Here is a 14049-nt window from a genome sequence, read left to right as displayed (position 1 = left end):
GTGACAAGGAAGAGCATGAAATTCATTGTATTTCCTCTGAGCTGTAAAACACTAAAGTTGTTCTGACAGATTTTTTTGCCAGGAGCCGATGCAAACAGAACAACAACGTTTTCTGCTGGATGTGTGAACGTGCTATGAAGAACTCATGCCGTCATGTGAATGTTGTTCATCATTTTAAGTGGTTTTCTGAATATGTGGCCCAAAATTTGCCTGGCTCCTCATGAATATTTTACAAGTTGCTAAATTAATAAAATAAATCCTCATTTTTAACTTGCTACCATGGTTATGCAGAGGTTGCTGCTTGAGGCTGAAAATCTCTATCCTACAATAAATTAGTGAAATTAAAAAGTGTTTTTAATTATGTCAAAGCAAGTAAAGAACCTCCATGGAACAACAGGGCCATGCCATTTTAAAAATTCTGGTGGAGATAAATAAAAAATATATCACACAAGATAAACAATATGTTGTAATTCATATCATCATAGAAAACAATGATGTCACCTATTGCTCTAAAAGGGACAGTTACCCTGCAAGCAAAACCATGTGTGAAAAGTTCAAAAGAAATGAAATGGCAGCCATCCTAGACCATCCTATTTTGTTTATTTTATAGGCAGCATTTCTTATTTTTTGTACGTATTCACTGTGGATTGAGAAATACTAAAAATGTGTAAGTTCAAAGTGTTTATTCGTTTAGTATCTTAGGTTTACATTTGTGTGTTTATATCATTGTAATCAGTGTAAAAAAAACATTTGAAATATAAAGACTTCATAATTGTATATACATTCCCTACCCCTAACCATCATCATTCAGTCAGCAGCAACAGTTGCTTAAAGCTTGAGATAACTCTGAAGACAATCTATGACATACAAGAGGTGGACAAACCACACATAAAGATGGTTTGCATTGTTCATAGGCAGTGAAACTTGCTCTTAGAATCCAGGAAAGGAAGAATAAAACAAGTTCTGGTGAGAATGTGATGGATAGAGAGGCATGGGCAAACACAGACTGTATAGCCTACAGAGGGAATGGAGGTAAGGGAAGTTGATGTGACCAAGCTAACATCAGAAAAAGCTGTTTTTTTTACAGCCACCAAAGTAAAGCCATCTGTTGCTCTTGTCAATCGTGAATTTCAAACATGTTCATATCGTTGGTTTCACTGGCAGCAACTGGACCTCAAGACTTAAGAGGGAAATCTTGTTTCTGGCAACTGTCAACTCCAACTGACCAAGACAAGGTACAACTTCAAATCATGTTTAATAATCCTTTTCAGAAGAATTTGAATTATTCAGACCTAAAACACAATTGATGAAAACAAAGGAAGAACCGTAGTACCCTATAGGGGCCACACCCTATTTCAGCAACATGTAAACAAGTACACATTTCACACATTTTCCCAAACATCAACAGTCTTAAACGTTTTGATTGGTATTCCTTAATGATGAGCGATAAAAAAAAAAGCATAAAGTGTCAGACCAACATAAGCCACTGTGATCCCAAACGAGCTTGTGGGAGTAACTGCTGCTTTGGCTCTTCCCTGTGCCTCTCTGGGTTTGATTTGAGCCAAAAGAGCCACAGGATAAAACTTCCAAAGCATTAGCATTCTCAGCACTCACCCAAAAAGTTGTTCTGATCACGATAGTTTGAACTGACAGGGTGCCTAAACTACAGTACATTGGGGTGAGAAACAACCGCCTGGTGCTAACTACAAACACATTATGTAAGGACCAGTGATGGGCTCATGCCCTTTCATCTGCACAGTCTATTATTTACAGTATTTCCCAACACTATCGCGTTACATCCCCTGGGTATGGAGATGCTAATTCGTTTTAAGCACTGCGAGTTTATGATGTGGTTTGATGCAATTTGGGATACCTCTAGGAAATGATTGAGGAGTCCAACAATTTAGCTTTAAGTCATCGCCAAAGTGTTAGAAAATGGCAGATTGCAAAAACCAGCCAGCGTTTCATTTTGATTTTTAAAAGATTACCTCTACCTGAAAAACAATCTTCAAAAAAAAGGGGCTACTTTGCACGATATGCCAGCTTATATATCAGGTTTACCAAATAGTGTGGAAAAACGTTCCCTCAAACTGAAGCTTTCAGTGTTAAGTTTAGATTCCTTAGCTAGTTATTTATAAACACTTTCAAGATTGTAGTCTTCTATGAATGACTGGTAGTTTCCGTAGCTTCACTGTTCTCCTGTGAAAATAATTTCATGTCAAAGTTGTTGGAGAACTTTTCCAGGAACCAAGAGAACACATTTAGGCCTATTAAAGAAGGAAATACAGAAAGTCGTCCTTCTCATAGAAATAGTTTGTGGCTGCATACTTTTTTCCATTGATCTGTTGTTTCGAATACTTTATGTGTGAAGGCAAGCCCACGGTTACACCCCCATTTAGTGGCTGGCATCCATTTTTCTTTCTTGCGTAATACCACTGTTTTCCCCAAAGTTTCAAATGAAATCCATTCATAACATTTTGAAACATCCTGTTTACAGGCAGTGTGGGTAGCAACAGAGCTCCTGACTGACTCCAAATGATGAGAGTAATTTGGTGTAATTGCACCTCGGGTGAAACCTTTGAAGACCCAGTTTGCTTTGTGACCGAAACAATGATGATTAGAGCTTGTTCACTTGTCAACTGCAAGTAGGAGAGTGCCCACTTTGAAAGAGCAGACTTTCTACGATGCAAAACTTCGTATCCCATTTTTAATATAAGCTCATTAGCTTTATTAATACATTTCAAACAGCTGTGATTAGCTAAAGGACTGCCCAAGCGGTAGTTAAGGGGACCAAGAATACATTAACATTTTAGCTGCAGGGTTTCAATGTACAACAATATACAGCATGCTCTAACCTGAGGCTTGAGAGGCTACTGCTCACACCACATGATATAGATTAGCTTTAGAGAAATCGGGGCACCTATTAACACGGCTGTTTGATCTCAATGGCACAAATTGATCCAAGGTGAAGAAACGGTGGCGTAATTATGATTGATGATGACAAAAAGGGGAAATGATTTGTGCCTTTAACTTCTCAGTGAGAAGGTTGTTCGGAAGTTAAAAGGAGATTTCGGAAGTTGAAATGTAAGGATTCGACTGAGGAGAAGTTAGAACTCAGAGATTACCAGATCCATAATGCACGGTACATGCTGTTTTTTCATCCAGAGGCTAGTTGAATTTCTGGTTGGCACTGTGCATTTTACAAAGTATTTCAATTACTTGATTTTTTGTGCACGTTACAGTATGACAAACAATATTAAAGCAGCAGATCCACTCAATGAACTGTATATTATGGAGCTTTCTCCTTTAACATATACGATCCTAAAACTACAAACTGTCTGAAAATGGTAACAATATTTCTCAATGCCCTCAAACATATCTTAAGCATTCCTTTACAATATCATTTAAGTTTAAACATACAATATCGATCTGTTATAAATTGGATTAAATGTTTGTGCAGCAAATTGACAATATGGAGCACATTACACCCCATGCACATCTGAAACACATTAATACAAGTGAAGGTTTACGGCTAAGCCCCATGGCCAAACATTAGTGTGAAGCAGAGTACATTTCATAAAAAGCATCCTGCCTGTTAAGAGATGTGTTACGCTTATAGTATCTCTGTGCTATCATCTTTTCATTGTTAGATTGTTAAAAAAGAAGAGAATCACAGGGTCTATTTATGTTTTAGTGTCAGTTTTTTCTGTTTGCTGCTACCCAGGAGGACTATAATGTCAGTAGCCCAAATCAGTTGACATATTTACAAATGAAAGAGCATTTTTGAGACGTATATAAAAAAGATGACTGCTTTTCATTCTTCCCCACAGAGACCCGAGCTTTCAATATTTTCCTCCAACAGCCTCAATTGAGCAGGAAAGATTTTTATGATGGCAGGGCATCTGTGACTCAGTGTCTAGAATAACTCTCTAAATAAAGAATAAAAGCAATCTGCTCTTGTTTCACTCAATGCACCTTTTCCCTTCCTGTTGCCAGGGGGATGACCAAGTGCATTTCATATGCAAGCTTCACGCTCTACTGCCTCCTGAGCACAGAACCGAATCATGTTCCACTTTAAAAGATGTTAATTTTACATATTTAATGACGGGCTGATGGCTTAAGTAAGTGAGTGCCGCTTACAAGGGAAGATGCGATGTTCTGGAAATCCTCCTCCACACACCTCCGACCCTTCATCCTTCAAGATGTGTGAGAAATAAAGAAAAATTATATCCTTTTTCCCCAATGCAAACTATACTAATGGTGTCAAAGTTCCCACTCTACACATCATGGGTTAACTTGCTGCATTGGAATCCATACAAGGAGATTTCTCAATTTCATTGCAGATTAGCCTGGTGTCGGGATTATCTCTTGTTATTTTAGGGCAGATAATACAAGATTATGACTTAATGGGATCTGTGAAATCAGATGGAAGACACCAGTGGCCGTTCTCAAGGATACATCTGCAAAATGCAGTTAATTCTGGTCAAACAATGAACTAGTGAGGTGAAATGGTTGCCCAAAACTCTATATCCTGAGGGAGTATTTGACACATGAATTGTCTCTGCACCACATATTAAGAGTTCACAGCTCGTGAAAAATACAACCTTTGAGCTTGAGGTCATGTCCAATCTCTGTTAACACCTTAATCTTAATTCTGCTTTTCTTCTTCCCAAGGGCAGGCCAGCTCCCCAATGTTGGGAAGAGAGATTCTACACGTCTCAGACATGAGCTCAGAGGCTTATAGCACAAATTCTGCCCTCTTTGTTTAAAGGTAATTAGCTTGTGCTGAACGCTGTCATATCCAGAAGTGCAGTTGCTTTTGAAAAAACAGGGCAAGAAAACAAGAGGCCAAGCCTCCCCAGGGTCAGTGCCCACCACAGCCTGGATTATGGCACCAAAGGAATGCTGGGAAGCGTGTATTGATTTGGCCTGACACTTGCTGCCACATTTAGCTTAGCCGCCGCTGACTCGCAAAGGCTTCAAGCAGTTATCTGCCATATTCTCTACTATCTTTAAAGAGCACTGAGAAATTACCTCATGCCATGGCGGATTTATCATCACATAATTAGCTCGGTGCACCTAACGGCAGATCTCTTTTGACTGCTGATACGAGCTTAAAGTTCATGTGCACAAGACTATGCTTAATTAACTTGTTAGCATGAGCATGCTGAGATGAAACACTGGCCTTTATAAACTGCATTTGTTTTACAAATCGTCTGGGTGCTGTGCTGTGATGTTGGATATCTGCTGGATATTACAGACAACACTGATACACCAGAGCACACACAGAAGACCTTAACCAAGGGCTGCCAGCGCACATACATAACTATGAATTGTATTTCGTTTTAAAACACATTTTACTGATTGTTCAGTATCAACATTTTATTTTTGGTCTTGCCAGATATGTTCATTTGGAACTAATTATGTTAATATGAAACATTATCCATACCGGTTTACAAAATCTCATTTGATTTAGCTAATCAATTGTATATAAATGTAATTTACAACAGGTCTAAAGTATTTTCTGTCTTAGTGGTGTAGGTTTATACTATAGTATAAAGTGGCAGAAAATGTGCTTGTTTAAATATTTAATTTCCATTTTGAATAGAGCTTATAATTGTACAGTAGTTTCAACAATAAAAAAAAGAGATCACCTCACTTACAAGTTTCATAGGCATTTCATGGTCTTCCTCGGAGCTGCAGAGGCTGCACCCCGGGTCTCTGTCCAGACTTCCATTGGCTCATGATCCAAACTCTGGCCCCTCACTGTGGCATGTTGCAGGTCTTTGGTGATGTGATGACAACTGAGCAAACTCCCCCTGCTGAAAAACACCAGGAGATGCAATTAAAAGCTAGTAGCTGAACCTAAAAAATGTCAACATGAAAACTGCAGTATTGTGTGCTGTTCAAATATTAGTATGTAGTTTACAATTGGGACATAGCTATATACAGTGGGGCAAAAAAGTATTTAGTCAGCCACCAATTGTGCAAGTTCTCCCATTTAAAAAGATGAGAGAGGCCTGTAATTTTTATCATAGGTATACCTCAACTATGAGAGACAGAATGAGAAAAAAAATCCAGGAAATCACATTGTCTGATTTTTAATGAATTTATTTTCAAATGATTGTGGAAAATAAGTATTTGGTCAATAACAAAAGTTCATCTCAATACTTTGTTATATACCCTTTGTTGGCAATGACAGAGGTCAAACGTTTTCTGTAAGTCTTCACAAGGTTTTCACACACTGTTGCTGGTATTTTGGCCCATTCCTCCATGCAGATCTCCTCTAAAGCAGTGATGTTTTGGGGCTGTCGCTGGGCAACACGGACTTTCAACTCCCTCCAAAGATTTTCTATGGGGTTGAGATCTGGAGACTGGCTAGGCCACTCCAGGACCTTGAAATGCTTCTTACGAAGCCACTCCTTCGTTGCCCTGGCGGTGTGTTTGGGATCATTGTCATGCTGAAAGACCCAGCCACGCTTCATCTTCAGTGCCCTTGCTGATGGAAGGAGGTTTTCACTCAAAATCTCACGATACATGGCCCCATTCATTCTTTCCTTTACACGGATCAGTCGTCCTGGTCCCTTTGCAGAAAAACAGCCCCAAAGCATGATGTTTCCACCCCCATGCTTCACAGTAGGTATGGTGTTCTTTGGATGCAACTCTGCATTCTTTCTCCTCCAAACACGACGAGTTGAGTTTTTACCAAAAAGTTCTATTTTGGTTTCATATGACCATATGCCATATCCCAATCCTCTTCTGGATCATCCAATTGCCCTCTAGCAAACTTCAGACGGGCCTGGAGGTGTACTGGCTTAAGCAGGGGGACACGTCTGGAACTGCAGGATTTAAGTCCATGGCGGCGTAGTGTGTTACTGATGGTAGCCTCTGTTACTTTGGTCCCAGCTCTCTGCAGGTCATTCACTAGGTCCCCCCGTGTGGTTCTGGGATTTTTGCTCACCGTTCTTGTGATCATTTTGACCCCACGGGGTGAGATCTTGCGTGGAGCCCCAGATCGAGGGAGATTAGCAGTGGTCTTGTATGTCTTCCATTTTCTAATAATTGCTCCCACAGTTGATTTCTTCACACCAAGCTGCTTACCTATTGCAGATTCAGTTTTCCCAGCCTGGTGCAGGTCTACAATTTTGTCTCTGGTCTCCTTTGACAGCTCTTTGGTCTTGGCCATAGTGGAGTTTAGAGTATGACTGTTTGAGGTTGTGGACAGGTGTCTTTTATACTGATAACGAGTTCAAAAAGGTGCCATTAATACAGGTAACGAGTGGAGGACAGAGGAGCCTCTTAAAGAAGAACTTACAGGTCTGTGAGAGCCAGAAATCTTGCTTGTTTGTAGGTGACCAAATACTTATTTTACTGAGGAATTTACCAATTAATTCATTAAAAATCCTACAATGTGATTTCCTGGAATGTTTCCCCCATTCTGTCTCTCATAGTTGAAGTGTACCTATGATAAAAATTACAGGCCTCTCTCATCTTTTTAAATAGGAGAACTTGCACAATTGGTGGCTGACTAAATACTTTTTTGCCCCACTGTAGTTGTTGGCCAATCCCACAATTCCAAAATGTTGATTGTGCTAGCCAGTTAATGCTAGCACAGGTTTCTGCTAATGTTGTGGCCTCATGTTTTTCCAGTTAGTATTTATTAAATACCTCCACAAAGACTAGACCTACACTGATGAGTAACATTTTTTTTTTACAGAAAATGAAAATAAACTAACAGTTTAAGATTATGTGTCGCAACAAGCAGCCATCTTCAACCCCTACTCGCTTTTCCCCTTTGTGTTTGTGGTTTTCAGTGAAATTCTGTCCAGTGTCATGAGCAAATTTGACTCCTCACATGCCCAGTGCTCACATTTCTACTCAGCTGTAAACAGCCTTAAAGCCTGTGTTGTGTCTCTGCGTGATTCTGGGCAACTGCTATGAGCAAAGAGCAACCCTTGGCATATATTCGACTTGAATCATCCAACACTTTACCCTTTGGAGCACCCATTGGCTTTAAGTGGTCAAACGCCATCTTATTTTATTCATGTTAAGGCACTTCTGCACCCTTTACTCAGGCGCTCTTGGAGCAAAAGTCTCACCCCGTTTCCTCTCAACAACTGTCAGCCAGATCTGATTTCTCCTTTTTAATCTTAATGTTTTCCATTTAATTTAATCCTGGGAGTAACAGTTGTAAAATCATAACAAATCTTCTTCTGCATCTCTGTCAGCTACAAATGCAGATGTGGGACCGCGCTGAATAAAATGGACGAAGACAGCTTCCCAGTCGCCAGGGGTGTTATTCTAAGATCAGGCTGGAATCAGAAGTTTTGTCGGTTTCAGTTAACCAGGGCGCTGCTAAATGGCTTAAGCCAAGCATCAGTGCACCCAGCAAAGGCTCTGAGATTTTGCTGCATGACAGCTAAAGTAGCTGGGTGCATCACGGACATGTACCCAGTCGAAAGAGCCCTCGGGCTTTCTCTTCTTCATGACTGACTTTTAAGTGTTTTATCCTTGGGACACAGCGATAATGTGCATTAAGATCAAGAACACTTATTTCAATTGTGCTCTATGTTTTATTCTAGCCTTAAATTCAGCAGTGTCTAGACTGTGCCTTGCTGAAAATAGCTGACAATGGAGGATCCAATGATTTAAAGTATGATAACATTAGCTATCACGTTTATTTATAATGCTCTTTTATTTGTTTGTAAAGCAGAAATTACATTATCTTTAAAAGTTTGTTGGTTGAGCATTATCAAAGCCATAACATGTATTTAACACATGTAAAACGTATGTGAACAGCATCACTTGAAAAATAGGTATTATTTCTCAGTCTCTCCATATACATAAATCTATACGAATTGGATAAAGTAAAGACTAAGATCTTTTAAAAATGAGTCACAAATATAAAAGGCTAACTCATTTCCTAAAACAACTGAGCCCCCCATGTTACTAAAACTGAATTCAAGGCACTATTTTAGATGTGGATTTGGTGCTCCAATGTGTATTTAAAGCAGAAGGACTGATTATGTGGAATCCACTCAAAATAAACTATGTTACTTATTTGTAATTAAATGAAGGAATGTTACCTAGTGTAAGAGTATGGCTAATTAATGCACTTTATTAGTTTGAGAACAATAAAGCTCTATGGCAAAAATGACTGAGCTGTATCAAAGTTGGCAACAGAGAAAAATACTTTGGGATAATTCATTTTTGCATTTGGTAAACAAAACATTTAATACCACCAATATCATGCTTTAAAACAAGTTCTGCTTCTAGACAGAAACTATGCTTACACTTTGGAAAATAACATTTACGCCAAAACATGTATTGGTTCAAAGAAGTCAATCATACTTGTAAGAGCATTAGCCCAATGCTAAAGCTCCTACTGGTTTAAACTCCCGGGAATGACCTGTCTCGCGCGCTATACTGTGTGGATATTAAGATACCGTGTCAGTCGTTGCTTCACTAAAGAACCGGCAGACTCGTTTACAGTTTCAGCATAATATAAACGTGTGTTCGTAAAAGTAGTATGAGACCATTTCCCTTCATAATTCATTCATTCACTCATTACCTAGACAAACTAGATTCCGGTACTTACGAAAACTCGCGCTACGGCGGTCAAAAACCTTTTGCATTTCCGGGTTTAGACACACCCAATCATGGGACATGACACACCTGTGCCCTAGGTACTAGAACAGCGACACCCTATGGCACTCACCGTAAATAACACACAATTGTGACAGCTCGAACACTAACATAACCCTTCGTTAAAACGACTCTTACAATACTACCAAATAAAATAAAAAAGCATTGCAACTGTTCAATTTAACTGCAATGAGTCTGTGGAAACCACTTCAAAGCTGTCATGTAAATTGTGCTGGCTCAGTGATAGTAAAACATTAACAACAGAGCTAGGGAGTACAGTATATACTCAGGCTATTCAATTAAGATGTACTTTTACCTTATACAAGCTGTGGAAGTCTTTCCTCAAAAAGCCTCTGCCGAGAAAATGTATTTTGCCTAGATGCAGCCCACTCCTCATACAGGTTTTAGAGTCCTCACACACACCTGCACTCAGACAGTAACGATGACAACAGGTGATATCAATTAAAGTCCATATGGGTAAGATGAGGGACAGTTCAAGGCTGTGTTGAAAACTGCACAGGAGTTAAGTAAGATTAAGAAGAATACTATAACGGCCAGGATCATTTCATAGTCTGAAGTTTGAGGCCCAAAGCCTAGAGGAAAATATTTAAATACAATACTGATGTGCAACATATTCGTACTCTCTGACACAATGGATTGGACTCCATGTAGAAAAGCCAGCTTATTAATATTCATACGTTCATGGAAAAGCTTGAGGCACTTTCGTTACCTAAATACACACAATCCATCCAACAGCCTGGGAATCTTCTCAGCATGTGAGTTCATATTTTGTCTGTGTTTAATTCTCACTCTGTTGCAAAATACAGACAAAGATAATCTAGATTGTGGTGTCTTTATTCCATGCAGTTTTACACCAAATCAGACTCAAGTGAGCTGTACCAACCACTTTTACAAATTCAGAGTGAATTTCTTTCATGTAAACTTGGCGTGTTTTTAATCCCTCTGGAAGTATTAGATGAGATAACAAGTTGAATTCACACTTTGTAATAAATTATTACATGGGCTCAGTTTAATTGCAAATACTAAATCATTTTGACTAGTTTGAATACAAATGATTTGTACACAATTAATGAATTAGAGACATGGAACCATTGTTTACAGTGAACACACAGGTATATGTTGTATGTGTGTATTTGTAGGAAATCCTTTTTGGTCCAAACTGAAATTTCTGAACAAGTTTTAATACAAACATGCATTTACCCCTCATTTTTAATGATTACAACTCTTTGGTTTATGAGCAAATACAAGAAAAATCCTCCAACAGACAAAACAATTTGATTAAAATGTAGTTAAGAAACATGGTAAATCTAAGAATTCAAAGGCTTTGTGCTGTCAGGAAAAGCTTGTGTCTTGACTGAACAATCAGATGTCATCTCTATACAGATCTTCCCTTTTGATCGCTCACTAGAACAGAGCATCCGAGCGTTGCAGGAAAAAATCAAAACAAATGAACACAATCAAACTCAGGAGGAACATGTCAACAAACATGGTTCTTATGCTGAGCCTGCAGGTCAAGTTAAAGCCTGTGTGGCCTTGTTGCACGGTGACCTCTGACCGTCACGCTGAAGGAGAAACCCCAAATAAAGCAACAGAAAAATATCACAAAGAAACCCTCCGATCCTCACACGTACCTCCCAAGTTTATAAACAAGCAGCAGTCAATCAACCCAGACGCAGCCTCTTATTTCCAACAGGAAGTGACTCTCACAAACGAGCGGCTGTTATTGCTATTGTTAGATTCTGTTGTGGTTAGGGGATCCCGACACTATTAAAGTGGAATCACCTTAACCCAGTTGGACCAGCTTTTGTCATAGCTGAGGGGTTTTTCTACATGAACGTTTGGTGGGGTTTTGTACACAGTCACGCTAGACTGCTCACATTATATCTGCTTCACGTGTTCCCCCTGAGTTTGTTCAGGGTCTGTAACAAAGAAAGTGGCTTATTATCACCCACCAGAGGAGTTGTCTGCACATGTACCATTCGGTAATTGCTGCCGCTTAACCAGCAGACTGAATTGGACTTGACATTGAGCCATTATTAGGAAATGAAACGCTGTTTTTGCGATAATGGGAGTTTGGCAGGGCCCAGTGAATCTCCACTGTTAGGATGGTAAAAAGAGAATTCAGTTACATCAACAAGGATGCAAAAATACTGTCTATTGTTTGAGTACTTTCCTAGTGTCATTTATGAATGAAATGTTTTGTTTTTAAAGACGTGCTATTGTAACTGAAACCTGATATTTTCTAGCTACTGTGCTTAAGAAAATCAGCAATAGAACAGTCCTGTCTTTGTAGCTTAACGTCCTCTACCTTTCTAAAGGACACTTGTTACAGGGAATCGATTCTCAAGGTTGTTGTGAAGAAGCAAACAAGAAGCCTTAAATTAGTTATATATAAAGATGCCTGCGAATATCCACGTGTATTGTCCTCTAACATCATATGTGTGCATGCTCTCCACCACAACATGGAGAGCGATTATGTGGAGACAAAAGCAGACTGTACTGAATAAGACTGCAATCTATATTTTATACAGCTAGAAAGCCTGTAGCCGTAAACAAGGAATACAATTTGTTTCTGATTCATGTGCTGTATTTTAAATACTGCTCCCTTCAAAGTCAGCTAGCTCTATGTCTACAGCTTGTACTGTTACAAAGAAACTCAACCAAGAGGGACTGAATGCTCAAAAGTAAAATATACTGTAACTGCCCTTACAAAATGTGTTCATAATTATATTTTGGTTTGAATTTATCTCCACTTCCCTCAAGCTCATCTTATGACTCCTAAGAGTGGTCAGAAACCCCTTTTTCTATGGCTTGATACAAAAAATCGCTTAAAATTTCACTCCTATGTCCCCTTTTTCTTCTTCCTTTACATCCCTTTGTAACCACTGGTCTTAACAAGTCCTGAATGCTATAAATAAAGTTTGCAGGATTCAAATGACATGTATTTATATATTCTAAAATCAGAGTGTAAAAAAATGAATGAAATAAAAGTTACCGCCTGCTCTGACAGTGGCACCTCACATGGTGGACTGAGCGTTCATAAATAGTCATACAAACTGATCTTGGGTCGGGACATAAGCGTATTAGAGCTTCTTTGAGAACAGCTTCACTTAACAGAAATGAGGCGTTTCTCAGCTCCTTGCCAGCAGCATGATGCTAACACAACATGGCAGCTCGGGGCGGCTCTATCCTGCTTTCTCAGCCCCGCCAAGTAATTGGTGACCCAGCAGCACCCCACCTGACAAGGGCGGCTCAAGGAACCGGTCCCAGAAAAGCAAACAGGGTCAATCCAGCATGGGATTGTCGTATGCTCGCTGAAAAAGCATGTGACAAGTAAAACCAGTTATTCATTCAGAGCGAGGCACAGGCCTGTTTGACACAGTGTTTGGTTTGGTTTAGACTTCAGTCCCATCACTCTGGGCCGTCCGTGGGAGGGAGCAGGGTGGCATTAATGTCAGATTTCAACATTCCAGCTAATTTGTGGAGCAATGGTGCAAGTTATTCTAAGCTAACTGACCAACTTTACCTGGCGTCAAGCACCTTAAATAAGCAAGGTTTCTCATAAAATCTGAGATCTACTTGTGAGATTCACTCTGAGCATCCGTCATTACTTTAGACGTGCACAGTCTTCATGCCATATGTATGCTCGCAGCTTTTCACACTTCATCATATATTTATTTGAATCCTAAGTGCATGTTTACACTGCAGTAGCTTTTAAATCATGAGTAAACCAATTTTGTTCCTCTCGTGTAATGTGATCAAATGCAATCTGGAAGCATTGAGTTAATGTGCACATACTGTAGGAAAACAAAGACAATGAAATCAGATGTCTCATGTTAGCCCTTAATTTCCAATAAACACTTGCAGCAATTTAGACACGTTTCTGGTAATACTGTGCAATAATCACCTTAATGTGAAAACCACTAATGTATGTCTGTCCCAACACCCTACATTACATGTGTCACTCAGTTCTGAAGTTGCTGCTCATCATTTTTAGCCATGGATGTGTACTTATTTGTCTTTATTTATTCATATGTTCTCTTATTCTGTGTTATTGCATGCCTTTTTTGCCTGCTATGCCATTTTTGCTGTGAGAGAGTACATTTCCCCGCTGTGGGACTAATAAAGGATTTTTTAATCTGAACCAGCTACCTAGAAAATGCTAAAAAAAAGTCAATCGAAACTGAACAAAATAATAACTCTTCCTGCTGTGGGAAGGATTTCTGTTTCTGCTTATATAATAGGATGGCACACAATATCATTTGCAAGCCATGTGAAATGTATTACCAATTTTGAAATGACCAAACTTATTTTTCAACTGTTTTAAAACCACAGTCGAGCTTGAAAGATCATATTTAAGCAAAACAATGATAAATGCTTAAA

General features: G+C 39.2%; 1 long non-coding RNA gene across 5 annotated transcripts in view; it reads right to left on the bottom strand.

The window, feature by feature from the left end:
* LOC134876249 (uncharacterized) overlaps positions 1-10021 on the bottom strand; it is a 101401-nt gene extending 91380 nt beyond the window's left edge. For 3 of the 5 annotated variants that reach the window (XR_010167384.1, XR_010167385.1, XR_010167386.1), the window contains exons 1-3: positions 9962-10021; positions 5664-5822; positions 4141-4195 (exon numbers count right to left, since the gene is read on the bottom strand). This is a non-coding gene — a long non-coding RNA (uncharacterized LOC134876249). The remainder of the gene's footprint in view (positions 1-4140; positions 4196-5663; positions 5823-9961) is intronic. The other 2 variants (XR_010167388.1, XR_010167387.1) reach the window with 1 other exon arrangement.
* Between the last annotated feature and the right edge of the window lie 4028 nt (positions 10022-14049).

This window comes from Eleginops maclovinus, chromosome 14, assembly GCF_036324505.1.
Source record: "Eleginops maclovinus isolate JMC-PN-2008 ecotype Puerto Natales chromosome 14, JC_Emac_rtc_rv5, whole genome shotgun sequence".
Classification (NCBI taxonomy): Eukaryota; Metazoa; Chordata; class Actinopteri; order Perciformes; family Eleginopidae; genus Eleginops; species Eleginops maclovinus.
This window is presented reverse-complemented; position numbering and strand designations above follow the sequence as displayed.